The sequence below is a fragment of the Cnephaeus nilssonii genome (genome assembly GCF_951640355.1).
Source record: "Cnephaeus nilssonii genome assembly, chromosome: 16".
Lineage (NCBI taxonomy): Eukaryota > Metazoa > Chordata > Mammalia > Chiroptera > Vespertilionidae > Cnephaeus > Cnephaeus nilssonii.
This window is the reverse complement of record NC_137087.1, coordinates 39398972-39417714: the sequence shown is the minus strand read 5'-3', so window position 1 is coordinate 39417714 and position 18743 is coordinate 39398972. Positions and strand designations below refer to the sequence as shown.

Here is an 18743-nt window from a genome sequence, read left to right as displayed (position 1 = left end):
TTGTAGGCAGTTAGATGTGAGCAGAAGGAGGAGGCTGGGCCAGGTACAGAAGAAGGTCACCAGGGTGGAAAGCCCTAGGTGCCTAGCAAGGGGCAGTCAATTGTAGGGTGGGGCCTCGTCCCGGGGTAACTTAGTCCTTCCCTAGCAAATCACTGGCCATGTGGTTTGCACTCCCTGACCTTTCCTTCGTGGCAATAACATGTAGGCCTCCGTTGTATTTCATCTCCCGCGTGCCTGTAATAGTCATTTTGCATACCCATTCTTATTCCTTTTGCCTTCCTCCCTGTATAATCCTTGTCCTACCTCATATAAGCAGCTGGCTTATGGAGGGTGGGGGATTGCAGAGCAGATTTTTGTGGATGACCTGCTGCTCTCCCATACTCTCCCATGACTCTGGCTTCTCTGAGGCCTTGCCATGCTCAGCATATTATCCCAGAGTCTTTGGTTTACTAGATCTGTATTGTTGTAGCACTCTTTTCCCAGAGATTATGATGATTAGCCTGGTCCAAAAACACGCTACTTTCCATCCAAAGGAGACTCAAGAGGAAAGGAAGAGAGTGAATAAGCAGGAAACAGACTGGGTTGGTTCCCTGCTTGCTACAGTTCTTTGGTGACTACAGGGAGGCCTTCTGTATTTGGATGAAAGTGGTCTTTCTAGTTGAGAGCTTTCCATGAATTCTATATGTCAATCATGCTGACACCAGTCTTCCTTTCTATTTTTTAAGTTTCCGTTTCAGTTTTATTGGGAAATGATGGACATGTATAAGTTTAAGGTGTATAGCATGAGATGTTTTGATTTGCATATATTGTGAAATGATTACCGTAATATATTTGGTGAATATCAATCATCTCACACTAGTGGCCTGGTGCATGAAATTTGTGTACATTAAAAGGGGATTAATTAGAGGAAATATTTTAATATTGCTATTTGCGCTTTTTCTATAATGAAGTGTCAGAGATGAAAGAATATTAGTAAAATGTATATGAAAATCTTCCTTCTGTCAGAGTCTGGGCCACACCACGGGACTCAGAGTGAAGTCCCTGCCCAACCCATGTGCACCTCAAAATTGAACGAGACCGCCCTAACCAGTTTGGCTCAGTGGATAGAGCATCCGCCTTCGGACTGAAGGGTCTCAGGTTCGATTCTGGTCAAGGGCATGTACCTTGGTTGCAGGCACATCCCCAGTAGGAGGTGTGCAGGAGGCAGCTGATGGATGTTTCTCTCTCATTGATGTTTCTAACTTTCTATCCCTCTCCTTTCCTCTCTGTAAAAAACCAATAAAATATATTTTTAAAAATATTGAACAATACCCCCCCCCCCCAGCTAGGCCCCCCGCCCCATCGGGCTAGATCCAGACCTGTTCAGTCCCATTCTTGTCAAGCCCCGCCCGGTGTAGGGGTGCAGCCTCAGGTCTCCTGGCCCAGCACTGGGGTGGGGAGCGTGGCCTGAGGTCCCCCAGCCTGGGCCGGGGCGGGGAGCACGCCTTGAGGTCCCCCGTCAAGCCCTGCCATGTGGGGGGGGGGGGGCGTTGCCTCAGGTCCCCGCTGATTGCTTGTTAGGCTCGTTATGGGAACTCTTCCTCCGCTGTAGGCACAGCCATCTTTGTGGCAGAGTGATGGTCAATTTACATATTCCCTCTTTATTATATAGGGTAGATACAATAAAAAGGAAAAAATTTTCTTATGAGAACTGTTAGGATCTACTCTATTATAACGTGACCAGATGACCCGCTTTTGGCGGGACAGTCCCAATTTTTAACAATTTGTCCCGCGTCCCGCAACATTTTTAAAAAGTCCCGATTTTTGGAAAGAATGCACGACAAGCTAGGGAACGGTGGGAGAATGGGAAGGGAATATACGGTTTTCAGCGGCCATGTGGCTATTTAGCCAGGATATGAGTTTTATATTATTTTTGTTAATTGTATAATGTTAAACTTTAATAATAACAAATAATTGTTGAGAACTGATTATTGAGAACTGCTTATCAAAGTTCGCATTGTTGATCAGTTGTTAGTATTCGACCACCATTGTTTGGACTTAATGAACAATGGCATTTTTTGGGATTGGCAACAACGAAAACATTTTGTAACTGTCTCTCAGACGATACACATCGTACTGCGTGCTAGTAAGCTAGTTAAACAAGTGATGTCATCACAAATCAGCTATTCAGATAATTTAGGTAATTTATTTATTCATTTCATAAATATATAAATTTTCTTGAATTTAGCAGACAGTACTCATATTATTTATATTTTATAGTGGCGGCAAAAAGTCTAGCGCCGGCCTCAAAAGTGACACTTACAACTTACCTTACGGCAAATTCATGACCTTTTAAACAACGACAGCAATCTACTAAAAAAAATTCACTCAAATGAGAAATATGCCAAAGAATAAAATAATACTATACATAATTTTTTATTTATTATACTTGTAAATTGTACTTATGTTGAAATTTTAAAAAATATATTATAATACTATTTTTGCGTTCTATGAAAATTTTTCTTGCTCCATATAGACCAAATTTTTAATCAAGAACTACCACCCCCCCTCTCCCCCCTCCCCCCCCCCACCCCGGTCAATGGTGTCCCGCTTTACCAGTGTTAAAATCTGGTCACCTGCTGAAACCGGTTTGGCTCAGTGGATAGAGCGTCGGTCTGCGGACTGGAAGGTCCCAGGTTCGATTCCGGTCAAGGGCATGTACATTGGTTGCGGGCACATCCCCTGGTGGGGGGTGTGCAGGAGGCAGCTGGTCGATGTCTCTCTCTCATCGATGTTTCTAGCTCTCTATCCCTCTCCCTTCCTCTCTGTGAAGAATCAATAAAATATATTTTAAAAAAAATCTGGTCACCTTACTCTATTAACAACTTCCTTATGTATCACACAGCAGTGTTAGCTATAGTCATCATGTTGTACATTACATCACTAGCATTTACTTATAACTGGAAGTTTGTATCTTTTGACCACCTTTCTCCAATTACCACCCCCCCCCCACCCTCACCTAACCACAAATTTGACCTCTTTTTCTATGAGTTTGGTGGGGTTTTGTTGTTGTTTAAATTTCATTGAAATCTATTCTCCATTGGGTATTTATAATTGAGCCTTAATTCCTAAGACGATTTTGCTTTTTCTTTCCTGAGTTCTATCATTGGTTGATAAATTTATCTATCATCTATCTATCTCTCTATCGCTTTGTCCATTTCTGTTCTTGAATTTTGAATTTCCAATTTAAGGTGTTTTTTCATATTCCAAATGCTTGTTTTAAGATATTAATCCCATTTGGAATTTTGTGTTTTGTGGTTGTTTTTTGGTAAGAACTTTCCTCAGCTAAGATGCTTTGATTCTCATTTTTTCCCTCTCTTAGTGTAGCTTCCTGTGGTTTGTGATGGTTCCTTTTATTTCCGTTAGAGTAATTTACATTCCTAGTTCAAGATCACCCTCTTCTGTCAGTGTAGTGAAGTACAGTTCCTTTAAAGGATGGTTTCATTTTTACATTGGGAGATGATAATTTTCTAATGTTCTTTTTATTATTTATCTATTTTAGTTTCATGATATCTTTTCTGATTTAATGATGTTATCTTCTTTTATTTCCTTGAAGATTTTAGACAGAACTTTATTTTAAGTTGGTTTTATCTTCTTGTATTTCTGTCACCTCAGGATAAAAACCTCTCCTTTGTGACTATTTTTATTGTATTAAGTGTGGTTTCTAACTTTTCCTGGAAAGCTCATATTGTGTGGGGATTTTCTTGCATACTTCTCTTATCTGTGAAGCAGTTTCTTAGCTGCCTTAGCCTTGGTCTCATGGGTTGACCAGACTCAACCCAGGCCATATGTTTGCAGCTCACCTCAGAGCTCTCCATTCTGGGATGACACTTCACCTGGTACAGACCAGAAGGGGACTCTGCTGTGGACGTTGGCCCTGAGCAAGTAGTGTATTTCTGCCACAAGTCTGGAGGCATGGATGAAGTTACATCACCCACTGTTCTTGGGTAGGAAGCCCAGCTCAGGTTCCTGTCACAGAAGGTGTTTAACTCCAGCCCTGCTTGCCTGGCTCCAGTCCTACCTTTTGTCCCTGTGGCTTTATACTTTGTTTACTCTCAGTTTGAGCTGCTGAGATTTTCTTCTTATATTTTGAAAGAAGCACATAAACATGTATTTTCGTATCATGTCTCATTGTTATGGATTTGGAGTATAGGAAAGAAGATTATGAGTGTATGTACTTTGAGACCTTTATCCAGAGGCTTTCATGCCTTTTAAAAAGTGAGAATGGCAATATGTGTATGAATTCGAAGAAAATACCCTTTGATCCAGTAACTCTGCATCTGGAAGTCTTACTTAAGGAAGGGGAAAGTAGCTTTATGCACAAGGTAATTATTTTTGGTTATAAAAATTTGCATATATTGGAAATATTTACCAACAGCAGGGAAATAGTTCATAAACATAACTACTCAATGTAATATTGTGCAGCTACTAACAATAATAATTTAAAAAATCCTACCTAATAAAATGTTAATATGTAAATTACCATCACTCTGCTACGCCCATGATAGGGCCAGAGGGAGGCGCAGGGGGCGGGACTCGGGGTGGCCGGGGTAGCCGATTGGGTCCGCAGGACGCGAGCTCAGTGTCTGAGCCATGGCTGTGCTGCGCTGCGGAACAGAAGGGGCCTCTGGGGCAGCGAGCTCACGTCCCATCGCGGACCATCAAAAGCATATGAGCCTAACCAGCGGTTAAGGACAACAGGGGGGGGGGGTGGGAATGGGGGGATGAGGACAAATATGTAATACCTTAATTAATAAAGAAATTTAAAAAAAAAATCAGGGGAGCTGGGTGCCTTTCTGCTCCGGCAACAGGCCTTTCAAAAGCCTCCGGCTTCCGAAAGGCCTGGTGCACCAGGGGACAGGCACCCAGCTCCACCGCAATCGAAAGTAAAAGCGTGTAGGGGACCCTGCGCATGCATGATTCAATCATGCACTGGGCCTCTAGTGTATAATATAAAAGTGCTTATTAAAATGCAAGAGAAGAAATTGTCCTTAACCATTTTTGTTGTTGTTGTATTATACAAGTGTGCTTAAAAAAGAAAAGAACACAATGGGGTTCCCAGAGGCTGAATTTCAGCGAGTGAGGAATGGAGTGAGCTTTGCGGGTGGAGGAAAATTCACAGAGCTCGTAGGCCATCGTGAGCATTTTGAGTTTTATTTTAAATGTAACAGGAGAGCAAAGGTAGGTTTTAAACAGAAAGGCATGATCTGATCAAAGTTTTAAGGAGCTCGGTGAACCAATTTCTTGTCTTGTTTCTAGTCTTTTCTACAGTGTTAGTCAGATTGTGGCTGGAGTCAGGAGCTGGGGGCCATCAAAGAACAAACACCATTAGCACCCACCACTGAACTGAACCACAGACATTGATTCATTTTATAAAATGCTTCTTTGAAATGTTACTGTGACAGGATTTATGGATATCTGTCACTTAATTAGTGAATGCTTTAGGAATTGTGCATTAATCATAGGTAAGAGCCCTAAAAAGTGCCAGCAAGGAGCTTAGAGGAGGGGCCAATTCACAGGTGAGGCTGGAGGGGTGACATAATACACAATCAGTTCCCAGGAAAAGTCTGTCTGAGGTTGAAGGAACCAGAGAGGTTTGGCTTGATTGTATGTGGCTTTGTTCTGACTTAATTTTTTTGAAGACATATTGTAGGGAATAGTTAGGCAATGTCCTACAATAGTGAGGAGAGAGGGGAGCAAGAAGGATGGAATGTGAATAGGTAATTAGAAACCAACCATTTGGGGTTCAAATCCTCCTTCCCTCCCTCCCTCCCTCCCTCCCTCCCTCCCTCCCTCCCTCCCTTCTACCTTTTTCTTTTCTCCTTTCTGTTTTTAATATATAGGGGATGAGAAAAACAAGAAGATATTTAATCAGTGGAAGTCACCTTATTACAGTTGTCAGGGAACAAACATACTAAAATATTAATTTTGACATTCAAAATTAACTAGGGGCCCTGTATTTTTTATTTTTGCTAAGTCTGGTCACCCTGCCTCTATGGCTCCGGTTTTGCCATTCCAGCTCTCTACTCTCGGGTTAGACAGCTGCCACCAGGAGGCAGCTGGGTGCTGTGCTTTTCAGATGAAGGACTCTCTGGGCTTCTAGGTTGCTCAGAGTCAGTCTTCCTTCCTCTTCCAACCCTCCCCAACCCACCCCTAACTAAACCACAACTTTCCACTGCTCGCTTGTAATCTTGCTTTGTTAAAATAGCTGAACTCTAAAGAAGCATTTAACACCCTTTCTAAATGTAAAAAGAATATGCAACAACATGCTTCCTGCCTTCCAAGTTAATTACAGTCATAAATCAATTTTCTTCCCTTAAAAACCTGAATTTGGCTTAGAAGACTCACAGTTTCTGTCACTCACTCCCTTGATCTGGGTGTCCCCTCCCCTCCCTGCATTCCCTCCTGCCCTCTCTCCAGTAGGCTTTTTGCTCCCTCTCTCCCACCCCTTCCTTTCTCAGCTTGTCACCATGGTTACATGGGGACCTTTTTCTGTGGTGCCCTATTCTATAGCCTGCTTCTGAGGTAATTTACCCAGTGAATTCCTACTCTTGTCTGCCCTTATCCTGCCCTTATCCTCCTTCAATGAAGAAGGAAAAAAAAATCAGAGAGAGAGGGAGAAAGAGAGAGAGAGAGAGAGAGAGAGAGAGAGAGAGAGAGAGAGAGAGAGAGAGAAGAGTACATCCCAACATCTCAGATATCAAAATTCTTTTTATCTGTAGCCAGGAGACTTTCTCCAGTTACCTCTTCTTTTTGTTCTTCTTTAGGCAAGCCATTCCAGACCCCACGCCTCTTGCTCTGGTGTTAATCTAAATGCACATTCAACAGTTAACGAAGCACCCTTTGGCCTTGCAGCTATAATAACACTGAGCAACTGTTTTCTTCTTTAAATGCCTCCAATTCTGGGATTGAAAAGGGTCCCTTTGGGGCAGAAAAAAAGAACTGAACCAGGAATATGGTTATGTCACATGGGGGAGACATCAACTTAGAAAACATCAGCCTGATGAGTCCCTGCTGCAGTGAGAGGTTTCAAAGGAACAGGGCGGGGTGCAAAAATAATTCTCCTCTCACATATCTGAGTTCTTACAACAGGGCTAGTAATCCAATTAATAGAGACAGATTCACAAGAGAAAATGATCAAAATGTATCAAAGATGTACATGCGGGGGTGGGAGTGGGGTGCCATAAGAATATGACCTGAAAGCGCATTGGGCTTATATGCCTTCTGGAGCTAAGGAGAAGGAGGGATGTGGTTTGGGACTTCAAAGGCAATTCACATGGAGACAGAAAAGCAGTTGTTTGGTAAATAAATGTTTGCCTGACCATCTGGGGACACAGAGGACTTAGACCAAAGGGCCTTGCTAGGTTCCCCCCTGTCTGTCACACGTGAGTGCATATTAAAGTATAGTTACCTGTGATATCTCCCTTCCTGGAGCACGTTCTCTATCTAAATTCATTTTAGGCAGTTGTGGGGGAGATCAAAAGTTTTTTTTTTTAATATTTCTTCTGCTAAAAATAACCAGCTTAAAAGAATAAATGAAGGCATGTGCTGGGGGGTGGGAGTAGCTGGGGAGAGGCCAATGGGGGAAGGAGACTGTGTGTAATACTTTCAACAATAAAGAATTTAAATTAAAATAAAAAGAATCAATATCCCTAAGAGGCATATTTTGGGGTGGCAAACTCTTCTCCCCTCAGCAGGCTGGAGCCATGTAATGACATGTTAAAGCCAAAGGCGCCCAGAAGAAGAAAGTTTCCAAGAGAGATGGAGTGGAAATGAATCCAACATTTTTAAAGCAGCAAAAATTATCGCAGAAAGCTTTAGCTATAATAACATGGAAGCAAAGATCATAAACCATAGAATTTTGATAAATAATTGGCTTTTGGTTGCTTGATTCTGTGAATTAGGTAATTTTTCATGATCCTCCTGAGCTACAGTATAACCTACTCAAATTATGCAAATGCCCATTCAAAGGAAGAGGCAGAAATATGTTAGTCTCCTCTATAATTCTAGACTCATGGGCTCCATTATCAAAGAAGACTTGCATCAAATGAACACAATCCAGCAAAGTTTTTTTTTTTTTTTTAATGTCATGGACTGTAACCCACAGAAACACTTTCTTAGAGTCCTCGTGTCCTTGCCCACCCACTTCCCTTACACAGCTGCTTCTGGGCCTCTCTTAAACGCAGATTTGGACAGCTTTCATCAACCTAGTTTGAGCGTTTCTTTGTGTACCTTCCTCCCAATTCTGCTTCATGAGAGTCCCCCAAACAGGACTCTGCTGGGAGGACAGTGGGAAAGGGAGAAATTGAGTAGGGGACTGCAGAACCTTCTTTAGCTCTTAGGGCCAGGGGAAGGGCTAAGAATATCCTGACAGCAGCAATTTTGCCTTGTTAAGCTTAATATTTTTTATAATGAAGTTCGATAACTTTGAGTATCTGAGCATTTGCCCAGACCCATTAGGATAGTCATTTCAACCAGCAATAACTCTGGGTGGTACTCTGTACTTGACCCTACACACATAGCTCAGTGAGTCTTGCTGTTTTCAAGGGCAGTACAATTCAACTACAGTCATCTCTGGTTTAACCAAAGAAGAAAGGGAAGCAATTAATGTGGTTGTATGTACCAACCTTGCATTGCTCACCATCATCTGAATGAGAACACTGATCTTCCAGAGAAGGGGATGGGAGGCAGGACATCTAGTGGGAAGACGAGAGCGAAGTGTTTGTATTGCCCCCTCTTTGTTGTGGAGGTGGTAGGCATTAGTGACACAGGCGACCCAGTGGTAAATCTGCTGGGGCATGCAGGGAAGGATGGGCAGTTGTTCCAGGCTGGACTTAATTAATTGTTTATATCTTGGTTGAGTCATTGAGAGTCTGTGTTCTAGTGTTCAGCTTTGTATGATTCAAATTGCTATTTTGACTGTCCCTCTTAGGATGACCTGACTTTGAAGGATTAATCCAGTCTCTCAGGAGGCAGGCCAGTGGACTGATTTCAGGGAAGAACAGAGAAAGTCTATTTGGAATACCAAAGCAAGATGCTAGTACTAAATATTTCCTTCAGTTTCACACGCTTCCTCTGGCCCCTGCTGCCTTCCTCATCTGGCAGAAGTAGGACTTTGGCAAAGCTTATTTAGCAAGACTTGAATCATCATTACAGTTCTTGAACCTTGGTAGCCCCTGGCCTCTGTTATTGGAATGTCCAGAACAGCCTTGCTGGCCATTCTCTGAAAGGACATCTCTTTCCCCAAGCACCCTTTTCCATTTTAGCTGTACCTTTTCTGGGGACCAGCCTTTGGGATCCATATCTCCTGGAACACAGATGTCCATAGCAGATGCCACATTGTGGGTCACTGGGGCCACCTGCAGTGGCAGCATGGTTCTGCTGCCCTCTGCTGGCCACAGTGTGCTTGTTCTGCCTGTTAGCCATTGGGTCATGTCCCCCTCCCCAAAAGGCTGCAGTTCCTATTCCCTAACTCCCCTTCCTCAGCAGTCCTTAGCAGATACCAGACCCACTTATTATTAAGGACTGGGGCATGAGACCATGATGCAGCTTCCAGGTAGAGTTTATCTAACATGCTCAGGTGAATGATTCTGGCACCCATCACAATGGATAATGGGTTATTTCTGGGAAGGGCTCTGAAATATGGCCAGAAAATGTCTGAGCTCATCAATTATGCCCTGACTCTCATTTGATTTGTTGTCAAACGATGATATCGCTTGACCTTGTCCCCACATATTGTGATAGTCCTATTAGGGGGCCTCTAAACACAAAGCCACTAGCTATAGCATAATAATAATTATTGTTATGATTCATCAGCTACTGCATCCTTGATGTGGTAGCTGAGCATTGCAGAAATCTCAAATATCAGCATTAGGTTGACCCTTTAAACTGAAAGTGAAGGAGAGATTTGGAAAGATGCTGATGGAGGTGAAATCAGAGATCCTGGAGATAAAAGAGACTAGGTTTATATACCCCAACATGCTGGGTCATTAGGGACCATAATATATGCCTAATTTTATTTTATAGTATAGACCTCCTCAGAGTCTGGGGCTGGCCCCTCTGGCCCTTCAAACACACCGATGCGGGCTGGGCGTGCAGTGTCTGAGATGCACTTTTGGGAGGATACACCTACCACGTAGCCTTTCTTCTTTGCCATGGAAGAGCCTTTTAGCAAATGCGTGTGTTTAAAAGTGGTCAGCACTTTGCCCTCACACCAGTGTAAATATTATAAACATGAACATCTGTCCCATATCATTGATGACTACAGGGCTTATTAGCCTCAGGTTAGGAGGATGAGACAGCAAAATCCTTATCAAACCAACAGTGGCATCTTCAAGATGACTAGGGTGAGGTGGAGAGGGAGCTTAATCCCTTTTAATCTCTGTTTGGGGAAAAAGTCCCTTTAAAAAGTTATCCAGCCCTGACCATTGTGGCTCAGTTGGTTGAGTGTCATCCCATGCACTGAGAGGTCATTGATTCTATTCCTGTTCAGGGCACATGCCCGGGGTTGTGGACTCAATCTCCAGTAGGGGGTGTCCAAGAGGCAGCTGATCGATGGATCTCTCTCGATGTTTCTCTCTCTCTCTCTCCTTTTCTCACTCAAATCAATAAAAACATATTTTAAAAAATAGATAAAAAGTTATCCAAGCATTATATGAAAATATATTTTTAAATCAAGTAAAGGAATTCCATTAAAAATAGTAGCATCCAGTATAGGCTTTGCCATGGCTCTCTTTCCCCCTGATGTAGTTACTTAGTAATGTCCCATATAGTGGCTAGTCCATCAATGCGTACATCAGTGTGTAAAGATGGTGATACTTTGAAACAGTGATTTCAATAGCATAAGAAATGTCTTTATTATTGTAAACCATTCATATTGGAGCACTACCAAAGGGTTACCAAGTAACCCAGCCTATCTTGACTGATACAATCAATGTAAATACAGTGGTCAGTTTCTAGGGCACTGATTTCAGATAGACGTGGGTTTGAATCCTGGCTCTGCTATCAATTAGCAACATGCCACAGGTAGACTTCTGAACCTCTCTGAACTTCAGTTCCTTCTCTAGAATATAGTGGCAATAATAGCATCATTGCAAGGGTTGAATGACTAAATACATGTAAAATATTCAGCACATGTCCTGCACATAGTAAGTTCTCAATAAATTGTAGCTATTACTATTGCCTCCAATCACTAACAGTGTCTTTGGCTTATCCTATATAATAAAGAGGTAATATGCAAATTGACCATCATGCCCTCACATAAGATGGCTGCCTACAACCAGGCCAGCAGGGGAGTTAGTGAGGAATGACCAAACGACTGAACAAGCAGGCTGTGTGGGGTGACCAAGCCGGCAGGGGGGTTAGTGAGGGATGAGGGACAACCAAACAACTAAACAAGCAGGCTGTGTGGGGCAACCAGGCCAGCAGGGGGGTTATTGAGGGACGACCAAATGACTGAACACCAGGCTGTGTGGGGTGACCAGGCTGGCAGGGGGGTTAGTGAGGGACAATCAAACGACTGAATAAGTAGGCTGCATGGGACAACCAGGCTGGCAGGGGGATTAGTGAAGGATGACCAAATGACTGAACAACAGGCTGCGTGGGATGACCAGGCCAGAGGGGGGCTGTGAGGGCAACCAGGTCAGCAGGGGGTGCAGTTGGGGGCAACCAGGCTGTCGGGGGGGGGGGCAGTTGGGGGCGATTAGGCTGGCAAGGGGGACAGTGAGGGGCAACTAGGCTGGTGGGGGGCACAGTTGGGGCAACCAGGCTGGCAGGGAGGGGGGCAGTAAGGGGTGACAAGGCCGGTGGGGGGGGTGCAGTTGGAAGCGACCAGGCCGGCAGGGAGGGGGCAGTTGGGGGCGACCTGGCTGGCAGCAGGGGACAGTGAGGGGCAATCAGGCCAGCGGGGGGAGGGGGCAGTTAGGGGCAACCAGGCAGGCAGGCAGGTGAGTGATTAGGAGCCAGCGATTCAGGATTGTGAGTGGGATGTCCGACTGCCGGTTTAGGCCCGATCCTCGGGTCGGGCCTAAACCGGCAGTCGGACATCCCCCGAGGGGTCCCAGATTGGAGAAGATGCAGGCTGGGCTGATGGACTCCCCCCTCCCCCCGTGCATGAATTTCATGTACCGGTCCTCTAGTTAAACATAAGTATGCAGGCCATGTGAAGACAGGTGATGTGTGTGAGCCAGTAGAGTTATTAAAATAGATGGAATACTGTCTTTTAGACGATGTAGAAAGGAGTTAAGTTCTTCAAGCTTTGTGATGAAAATAAGTGCACATATGACTATTTTGTGATAGTGGAGGTGAAGGGGTTTTTATAGTTGGTCTTTTAAAATAGTATCTCTGCTGTTCACACTCCATTCAGTGAATAAGCCCTCTTTACTGAACCTTGGTGGATTCTGTGCTAAAAATATTCCATTCCCAGTTGGTATAGTGAAATGTCATATCCATTAAACACCAACATACCAAATGCTGCTGGCAGTTCCTCAACACAGCAAATCCAAGTCAACAGGGAATTGTGATCATCCTCGGCTTGTTCATATTTAACATCTCAGCAGATTATTCTGAAGGATTATCTAGGCTTAATTGTTATCATAGAGCTATTTTAGAATTATAAAAATAAAGAATTCATGTACTGCAACCAACTCATTTTTAAAGAAAGGAAAGTGTGACCCAGGCACTGAAAGTGCCTTTTCAAGGTCACACAACTATAAAAGTGGTTTAATTGGCCCAAGATCTCCAAAATCCCAAGCTAATGTTTTGTTCCTTTTATAACAGAGTTACAGAATTTTCAGAGCTGAAAGGACCTTTAGGATGACCTGACCCAGTTCCAATATCTTACAGAGAAAACTGAGGCCAAAAATACCCACCTCAAATGTCTTGTCCAGGGTAATACTTAAAGCTTGCATATTTCAGAGCTTTTGGCCAACTTTCATTACCATAGGTTGGTGCTCTTGACAGTCTGCTGGTCTGTCCACTGTGGTTATTTAGAGCAAGGAGAGAGGTGCCCTGGCCAGATGGAGATTGATCGGAAAGGGCAGCACATCCAGGGGAACAGGATGTGATCTAGGAACTCTTGGCCTTGTCTCCCAGGCACAGGGACACTCACTCCGAATTCACAGCTAGACTTCACTTGGCAGAACATAATTTTGAAACAAAGCATATCAATTTAAGTATTTTAAAACAGAATATTTGAGAGAACACCATTAAAAAATGTACAGTATATAGAAATTGTAAGAGTAAATCATCATGAATAATAGACAAAGATGGGAGATTATATTTTGTCAAGTTTTGCAATATAAGAGCTGGAAGGGTTTTTCAAAACCTTTTAGTGACACATCTGAGGGTGTGGCCTCTTCCTTGGTAACTGACTTGCTAAGTAGAGATTCTCAATAGAGACCACACCTCTGTTGATGACTGCTGTTTTTCCTGTCCAGCAGTCTTTTCTTCTTTTAAATAGCACTCCAATTTTACTTTAGGGAATCACCCTTACCTCACTCTCATTCCACCTTGGTTCTCATCCAGGGGTTCCAGGGTGGGCACATGACCCAAGCTTGGCCAATCAGAGTACCTGGTCCAAGTATTTCTGAAGCTTGGCTAATATTCATGTTTAAACTAGCTTAGTTGGATTTCGGCAACTTACACCCAAATGTCTCCTCATTTAATATGACTTTGCTGAAATTGCTTCATTTTATCATTCAGGGACAATTGCCTTTTTAGACCCCAAAGCCAGACAGAACTTTGAACATTTTTCACACAGTGTTCCCTCTACTGATACAAACATTGACCACATTTTAATAAGAGAAAGTTTTATGAAAGCATAGGTAATTTCCTAGGGGCCCAAGTTCCTCAGTAGGAATGCCTGACTCCTGCTGTCTTCCATGCTAGAGGCGGGGATGCTGCTGGGGTGATCTGCTCACTTCACTCGGGCTATCTGTCCGCCCCTCTCTTAGAGGGCTCAGCTGGATTTTTATCTCACCTCTTCTAGAAGTCTTCAGACAACCTCAGTCCTCACAGAGAAGGATGTGATGGTACACAGGAGTCCTCTGCCTAACCTGACAATGATTACAGCTCCTACACAGCAATGCACCACTTTCACAATATTCCCCAAGATAGCAGAATAGAGTGGTGAGGTACAGGCTCCCAGGTCAGGCTTGCTGGCTGTGTGTATGTCAGCAAGTTACTAACCTCATCAGTAAAATGTAGGTATTAATAGTAACCTCCTCCTGGGATAGTTAGAAGGCTTATAATCTATTATCCTACTCTATGATGGTCATTATTCACATTTTACAGCTGAAATTTATTAACTTGCCCAAGGTCATAGAACTAGTAGGTGGCCACATTGAGATGCAAATCCAGGTCTGCCTGAGTCTAAAACACAAGCTATTGACCACTATGCCCACTGTCCCAAAGACAGAAATATTGTAGGCACCAACTGGATAGACCTACAGGCAAAGAGCAGGAAAACATGGATCATGTTTCACTTCTCCTTTAGATCCCTATAGAACTTACTTTGCCTATTTTATTTTTTTGGATGCTGCAAATAAGAAATTTAGAAATAAGCCCTAGTGGTGTGTAAATCCTTTAAAGGTAGGGACAACTTCTTGCTCATTTTTGCTTTCTTTGTTTCATCTACCATAATGCTTTGCACGTAGTAGGTGTTCAATAAGCGTCTTGAATGAAATTGAGCTCATTGTGTCCATAGGTGTAAATATACCAATCGATAGCCTTAGGGTACTGGGGGCACTCCAGACTCCTGAGGGGGGTATCCATCTGGCAGTTCACAGAGTTATGAATTATTAATATATATTTTGTCTTTAAGCACTTCATAGCATGGTGCCACTGCTGGACACTATCTGAATGAATCTTGACTCTACTTCTTAACTAACTATATGACTATACACAAGTTATTTAGCTTTTCTAAGATTCAGCTTTCTCATTTGTCAAATAATACTATTATTATAAAATTACAGAGGATGGAATGATACTATAGATAAAGCACTTAGTATAGTGCCTGGCTCAGAGTAAGTGCTTAATAAATGCCATTTATTGTTATAATTAAATGAAAATATTAAAGAATATTTCCATATTAAATTTGTTTTGTTTGTTTGTTTTAGAATTTTTAAGTATGTGAGGGTAGATAGGATCAAGAGCCTGAAGTACAGAGGACAGCTGTCCTGGGATCAGGCACTGCCCAGAGGACTGATTTCTGGGACACAGTTTTGCTGGGAACAATTGTTAAAAGCTTCAGCCAGGCAAGATGCTCCCTCCTGGGATCTCTGAGTGGTGTAGACCAAGGATGTGGATCTCTCTCTAGGGATAAAAATTTCAAAGGGCATAGACTTTCCAAAAGTGTTAGTATGAAGCTTCTTGCTCTTTGGGTCTCCATAGATTAATTAAATCAGTTCCCATTCTTTAGTTCTGTGGACCAAGTTTTAGGTAGACCTACAATCTGTTTCAATAAGGATTTACTCAGGAAATATTGTCTCTTTCATCTTCCAGCTCAATCGATTACCCTTGGTAAGCAGGTGGGCATGGGCAGGCCTATTCTTTTGGGGTAATCTGTAGCCAAGATTCTTTGTAGGGCTGGGAATTCACAGTAGGGGGTGTGTCCGCTTCTCAGATATGCAAACAGGAAGGCTGAAGGTGCTTAAAGCTATTTCATTTCCACCAACTTTATGGACTTTCTACAAAGTAGGACTGTTTTAGGGGATGGAGTGTGGGGTGAGATAGAAGAAAGAGTGCCATATGCCTAAGACCCAGTCCTGATCTCAGGGATGTGTAACCTGGTGGAGAGATGGATATAACAACAACTAACCATTATGCAAGGCAAAATGAATTATGAGCCTTGTTCATGGTAAAAGCAATGGGCTGAGAAAACCGGAGAAAGGAGAATTCCCATCTAACTGATTGGAGGAGAAGGACTAAGATTTTAAAAAAGTAGCCCGGCTGGTGTTGCTCAGTGGTTGAGCGTCGACCCATGCACCAGGAGGCCACTGGTTCTATTTCCAGTCAGGGCACATGCATGGGTTGTGGGCTCGATCCCCAGTGGGGGGAGGGGACATGCAGGAGGCAACCGATCGATGTTGATGTTTCTCTCTCATTGATGTTTCTCTTTCTATCTTCCTTTCTCTCTCTCTAAAATTAATAAAAACATTTTTTTAAAAAAATAGAAGAGTGGGGAAAGAGGATTGTAGGTGGCGGGAGCAGCCTCGGCACAGAAGCGCGCTGAGATAAATAGGGCTTGTTAAGTTGCATGGGTAACTGGGGTGTGAGTGAAGTGGAGGGTGGGAGGAGAAGCTGGGCTAGATTTTAAATTCCACTTTCAGGACCTCCTAAGGCCTTGTAGGTCTTCTGGGCTTGTGGTATCCCTGGACGCCCCATGCCCTTGATAGCAACCATATTAAAATGCATGTATATCCCACTTTAAGACCGATGTATAACTGTAAGAGCTGAGATGAATGCGTTGAGCTCTAATTGACTAGTTTAATGTACCTATAGATGTGGTCCTAGGACCAGTGCCAGTCTAGGAAAAGTTTAGAATCAGTGTGGGATGAGATAAGCACAGAACTGGAGAGGAAACACTTAGAAACTTTTATAGGCCATTTGACATGACCACAATAACCAAGCAAGTGATCATTTTTCTAGTAATTCACTTTTATTCTAACTTCCAAAAATATTGGTTCACAATACAAACAGATTACATCGGTCTAAAATGCACTGGATATTTTTTAAATCTCGATGGTCCAAACCTTTTTAAACATTGGGAAAAAATTTAACGTGGTGAAGCACTGATCTAATTGAAATACTACTACTTGTTCAAGAAAGTTGAGGTTGGAGATAACAGAGGAAAGAATTGATGAACTTGAGGATAGATTAATAGAAGTTTTACAGTCTGAATAGCAGACATTGAAATATCTAGTACTCACCATCATATCTATACACATCTATATTATAGTCCATTGTGCCTAAACATTCTGACTTAGTTGAAGCTAACTTTGTGGCAAGTACAGAAATCCACTCAAACTAACATAAAATAAAATAAAGTGTGTGTGTGTGTGTGTGTGTGTGTGTGTGTGTGTGTGTGTGGTGGGGGGGGGGGGTGGTTGTTATTAGAAGACTACAGAAGTACCTAAAGGAATTCTAGGGCAGGGAGTGCCACTGGTACTAATGAGGGATGAAGGAGGAAATGGAATCCAGGCTGCTGCTCCTCCCTTTTCTCTCACTCACCCTTCTTTCTGTCTCTTTCCTCTGCAATGGAGGCTGTGTTGCACCACCCATCCTCATTCAAGAATAAAGGGTTTGTTTTCCAGCTGTGGCTGTAAGATGAGCCTCTGCTGTCTGCCGTCTTTGGGGATTGCCTTGGCTAAGAAAACAGCCCCATCTAAAGCCATACTTTCTCCCAAGGATGGCCACATCTAATGAGTAATCAACACGAAGGTATAAAGCTCTGGTCCCCTTGCTCCAACTTGGGACAACTGGGAAGAGACGTCTCAGCTCTAGAGCTCCCTACAGGGTTACCTTGATGGGACCTGCGTCACAGCTCAGCTTCTCTCTGCCAAATTCTTCTTTCCCCTCCCTTCCAGATGTTGCTCTCAAGGGTACTACCTAATAAAGGTTTGTGCATTAACTTCTCAGGTGACCCAACTGGGGACACCAGACTTCCCAATCTTCCTCTGCTCTCTCCCCAACTTCCTTTTTATACTCCCATTTTCCCTCTCTCCCTCTCCCTCTTCTTACCCCCTTCCCTCCCTCCATCCCTCAGACTATGTAGTTTCTCACTCCTGCTTCTTTCTGAGCTTCTACTTCATTCCCTTCTCACTTTTGAGACCAACCTTCTCTGCTCCTCTGGTACATGGACCATCATGGCTGCTCCAAAATGGTGTCTTCAGCTCCCCAGTCAGTGTCACTGTGGCTTGTGCTATCGGTATCCCACCCACATGCCCTTTACTAGGCTGATGCACCCATCCTGCAGCAGCCGTGGGTGCTACTTAACAGCTCACAGCTGTACCCTTCTGTGGAGCATTGCCCTTAGCCAACCTTCTCTGCTGGAGATTCCTGAGAGATTATGCCCCACACTTTTTGGACATTAACTATCAGATGAGAGGCTATAAAAGTCCATCCTCTTTGCCTCGAGGCAGGATATGCTCTGCGGTACAATTCATGCTCTAGAGTTCCCCATGGGGTTGGACTGAAGCCAGACTTTTGAAATGGCATCTTCACGTAGCATCTTTCCCTGCCCGGTGCCCCTCTCACTATCTTTCAGGTGTAGAGAAAGCACTCACTCAGTAAATCCCACTGCTTCGAGGGAACCTGACATAAGATCATCACCTTCAAATCTGGTGCCTCTGGCTAATATCCAATGTCAAATATCCAGGAGGGATAACTAGACTGGCTCAGGCTGAGCCCAGCACAGCCCAGCTTCTGGGTTGAACACCTGGACCAGGAGTTCACTCCAGGCCCAATCCTCTGTGGCTGGAGAGTGGTACAGTGTAGGGTAGATGAGGGACACGGGAAGAGAGGGCAGCTCATAGGAAAGACTGGTCAATTCCGGCAAAAGTGGACCCTACCATCTGTCCTTCTCCTCAGTCTTTTTAACATTTATTTTCTCTGTCAGCTTCCTCACCTCTCCCCAGCCACATCCCAGGTTTGAAATGAAGGGGGCGGTTTTGAAAGGTAGCGCCATGTTATGGACCAAGGATCGG

General features: G+C 43.5%; 1 protein-coding gene across 1 annotated transcript in view; it reads left to right on the top strand.

The window, feature by feature from the left end:
- LOC307112730 (protein FRA10AC1) overlaps positions 1-18743 on the top strand; it is a 509765-nt gene that overhangs the window by 389716 nt on the left and 101306 nt on the right. The gene's annotated exons all lie outside the window — the stretch shown is intronic.